The sequence below is a fragment of the Salvelinus sp. IW2-2015 genome, linkage group LG22 (genome assembly GCF_002910315.2).
Source record: "Salvelinus sp. IW2-2015 linkage group LG22, ASM291031v2, whole genome shotgun sequence".
In the NCBI taxonomy this organism is placed as follows: Eukaryota; Metazoa; Chordata; class Actinopteri; order Salmoniformes; family Salmonidae; genus Salvelinus; species Salvelinus sp. IW2-2015.
Window position 1 is genome coordinate 32,618,053 of NC_036862.1, and position 4,616 is coordinate 32,622,668.

The window sequence follows — 4,616 nt, forward strand, 5'->3', positions numbered from 1 at the left end:
GACTGGAAATAGTGATGAGTAAGACGGAGAAGTGTAGTGGATAGGGGATGGGTAGGAAGGGAAGGAGAAGACTGTTGTGGATGCAGTAGTGGAATGGCTTGGGTCAGAGGGGTCGGAGGGAGGAGAGACTTGTGCAGGTAAGTTTAGAGGGAGGAGAGGACTGATGTCTATGGATAGGGAGAGAGATTCCCTGTAGTAGATACAGACTGGATTGGCTAGTGTGTATAGGAGTGGGAGGAGGGGGGAGTGTTAGTAGATTAAGGGGTAGGTGTGGTAGTGTAGGAGGAGGAGAGACCAAGTCACGCCGCTGTTGGTTTAGGGAGGCTGTGAGGAAGAAGAGACGCAGTGTCCCTTGGTAGAAGACGGTATGAGAGGAGGGAATGTCGTTAGTAGATAAGGGTGATGGCACTACAGTGGTCCTAGGAGTAGCCGGAGGAGAGACTGTTCAGGTATGATTGAGGCAGGATGTGTCCCACACCTGTGGTAGGACGGGAGGAAGAGACATGTAGTTACCGATCATGAGGGATGGCTAGGGAGGAGAGATTAGTAGATAAGAGGGTGGACTCTACGGTAGAGAGGGGAGAGATCTGTGGGCTTATGAGAAGGGGATGGCCTCGGGTCTACGGGTGGGAGGAGCAGAACGAGACTGTAGTGGATACAGAGGGATTGGGTAGGAGGGGAGGACTGTAGTGATACAGAGGATGTGGTAGGGGAGAGACGTAGGAGTACAAGGGATAGGAGGAGGGAGAGAGACTGTAGTAGATCAGGAGGGATGGGGTAGGAGGGAGGAGAGATGTATGTAGATCACAAGGATGGGGATGAGAGGCGTAGTAGATAGAGGGATGGGGGGAGGAGAGACATGTTAGGTAGATACAGAGGGGATGCTGTGGAGGGGGGGACTGCTAGTAGATAACAGGGAGCGGGTTGGGTAGGAGGAGGAGACCTGTAGTAGTACAGAGGGATGGTTAGGGGAGGAGAGCACTGTAGTATACAGGGGATGTAGGAAGAGACTGTAGTGGTCAGAGGTTGGTGGAGGGGGAGAGACCTGTAGTACGATACAGAGGGTTGGATGGGGGAATGTGTGAAGAGTAGGGTAGGGGGAGGAGAGACTGTAGTGGATAAGAGGATGGGTTAGAGGGGAGGAGAGACTGTGTATGATACAGAGGATTGTTAGCGGTTAGGAGGAGAAGCAACTGTAGTAGATACAGAGATAGGTAGGAGGGAGAGATGGATGACAGAGGGAGTAGGGGATGGGAGAGAGCTGTTAGTTAGATGCAGAGGATATGGATACGGGGGGAGCGAGGACATGTAGTAGATACAGACGATGGGTAGGGGGAGTGAGAGACTGAGATACAGAGGGGATGGTAGGGGGAGGAGAGAGATACAAGGATGGATAGGGTGGGGAGAGAGACTGTATGGAACAGAGGGATGGGCGTAGGGAGGAGGAGAGACCTGTAGTAGTACAGAGGAATTGTGGGTAGGGGGAGGAGGACTGGGTTGACAGGTGGATGGTACGGATGTGAGGAGTGATGTTTGGATACAAGGGACTGGTGTGTAGGAGGAGGAGAGGATGAGTATGATACAGCGTGGATAGCGGTAGGGAAGTGAGAGACCTGAGGATAAGAGGATGGTCACGGTAGGAGGGCAGGAAGATGTAGTGGGACAAAGAGGGATGGGGTAGGAGGGAGGAGAGCGAGTAGACTGGGAGTAGGGGTGAAACTGAGTGGCACGAGGGATGGACGGTAGGAGGGCAGGAGAGCGACCAGTAAGTCAGAGGGATGGGTTAAAGGTTAGGTGGAGGAGGACTGATGGATCCAGAGGGATGGTGGTAAGGAGGGAGGAGGATTGTGTTTGGTCAACAGGGGTTGGGGTAAGAAGGAAGGGGACTGTAGTGTCGGTAATTGGGTGGTTAGGTGGAGATGTGGGACGTAAGTAGGAATTAGCAGGGATTGGTCTACGTGCCGGATGGAGGGAGGAGAGTAATCATGGTAAGTAGCTCAGTAAGGAGAGGGACCAGTTGGAAGGGGGACTGTGTGATCAGGGGCTGGGGGGTTAGGGGGGGAGTGGATGAGTGTGAGGGATTGACTCTGGGTTCGGGGGGACAAGCAGCTGTTGTGATGGGATTGGCGGTAGGGGGAAGGGGGACCTGTAAGTAGTTTTAGAAGGGGAAATAAGGAGTTTGGAGGGAGGGGCTGTAAGTAGTAAGAGTTTGGGGGTAAGGAGGGGAGCTGTGTGATAGAGGGATGGCGGTGGGGGGGGGACTGTAGTGAGTAAGTAACCCGATCCAGATTGGGCGTTGATGTTGCGTTCCCTTGGAAGACGTATGGCCTGACTTCCAGCTTTGTCGTTATAAGGCCAGAGTGAACAACCCAGAGTCCATCTGCAGAACTGCTCATCTCCCCACTTGTCTCACCATTCTTATAGATACGGAATCCCATAAAAGCTGCCTGCTAGCACACACACAGAGAGAGAGAATGATGATGAGAGAGACATCGCGAGAAGAGAGAGAGAGAGAGAGCGATGAGACACGAGGAAGGAGAGCGAGAGATGACGGAGAATGAGAGACGAAGAGAGATAGAGGACGATGAGGAAGAGAAAGACAGAGGGTGAAGAGGATGAGGAGGAAAGAGAGAGGGAGACGAATGACGAGGAGGAGAGAGAGAGAAAGATCGAGAGAGAGAGAGAGAGAGAGAGGAGCATGCGAGATAAGAAAGGAGAGGATGAAAGGAGGAGAGAAAGAGGGAGAGAAGGAGAAGTGAGAGAGCCCTAGAGGGGGGACAGGGAGAGAGGGAGGAGAGAGAGGAGAGAGAGGGGAGAATTGAGAGATGGTGTGAGCAGGACACATAAAGAGAGAATAAAGAGGGGAGTTGGGAGTTCGAGTGAGTTGGATGTATAAGAGAGGGTAGAAAATAGGGGGAGATGGAGAATTAGAGACAGGAACAGAAAGAGGAGGGGAAATAAGAAGAGGGTGGTGGGTGTTCGGGTCAATCAGTTCTGGATCTGTCTGTATGTGGCCAAAGCACATTGCTTTACATTGTGTCTGTCTACAGTCTTAATATGGGGCTTTGGTCCCAGGCCCAGACAGCAGATCCCTGACACCTCTCTGTCAGGAGGTRCAGTTCTGAGGAGCTTTGTGAGCACAYAGATAACACATGGAGGGAGTGACATCAGCCAGTGTCTCTTCTCTATCTGCCCAGCAGAGACTCCGTGTCCTGGGCATGAAAACAAGACCAAGTCCCATACCAACCATTTCAATATTAGAGGTCTAAATTCAATAAATTCTGTAAAGATGCTCACAGATTCAGCAACTAGTAAAGCAATCAGAATCTAATGTGGTGTATTGGGGAACAATCTGGTCAATACATATTCAGTGTTACAGTAAACAATAGAATGGGAATGCCCAACTCTCCTGTGGGCATGGAAAACAGTGCCCTCATCACTCCCAGAGAGATTGATAWAGAGAGAAGGAGAGGAACCACTAAGTCATTCAGTTGTCCAGTTAGTTGTTCTCGGATCTCAGATTACACTCTGCAGGAGATGATGGGAGTGATGCTATAATGTCTTAAAGATGGTACCATGTCCGTGTGTGTGTGTATGTGTGTGTGTGTGTGGACGTGTTTAACTATTCTTGTGGGGACTTAGTAAACAAACAAAAATTTGACCAACTGGAGACATTTTGTTAGTCCCCACAAGGTCAAATGCTATTTCTAGGGGTTAGGGTTAAGGTTAGAATTAGTGTTAGGGTTAGAATTACTTTAAGTGTTACCAGCACACACACGACATAGGCCCGACATACAATAGTTAGGGTTAGGAGCTAGGGTTACGACAGGTTAGACGATTTAAGGTTGGTTAGGTTTGGGGTTAAATGTAAGTAAGAGTACGGGTTTAAGGTTAGGTTTAGGGGTCAGGGAATAGGATTTGACATGGGAGCTGAATTGTGGTGTCCCCAATAGGTTTAGCTGTACACCGCGTGTTGTTGTAATGTGGTGTGTGTTGGTGTGGTGTGTGTGTGTGTGTGTGTGTGTGTGTGGTGTGTGTGTGTGTGGTGTGTGTGTGTGTGTGTGTGTGTGTGTGTGTGTGTTGTGTGTGTGGTGTGTGTGTGTGTGTGTGTGTGTGTGTGTGTGGTGTGTTGTGTGGTGTGGAGTGTGTGTGTGTGTGACTTAGCAACTGTCTGTTTCTTATTGGACATGGTGACTGTAGGGAGAGTTTGTCCAACCCCACTAAAACCAGAACACTTCGTTTATTAAATTATCAGTGAGTTCCAAAACTGGGCCTCAAGTTTTAAATGGAGCAAAGGGCACAACAACAAACATAAAAACGCAGCTGGTGGGTGTGAGAGTGTGTGTTTGTGTGCATGTTAGATAAGTAGTGAGAGAGGAAGTTGATGTGGGACACATGCAGCCTGGTGGTCACAGAGGAACTACACACTGTGAGCGGTGTGTGTGTGTGTGTGTGAAGTGAGTGAGTGTGTGTTTGTCTATGATGGAGAAAAACCACAACAGGGCTTTCTCACGTTCTGTTTACACAGCTGTGCAATGGTTCCAGACATTGGGGCACTCACTGACCTGTGTCCCCTGACCCTAGGGTCCTCATGGGGGAACACACAGATGAAGACG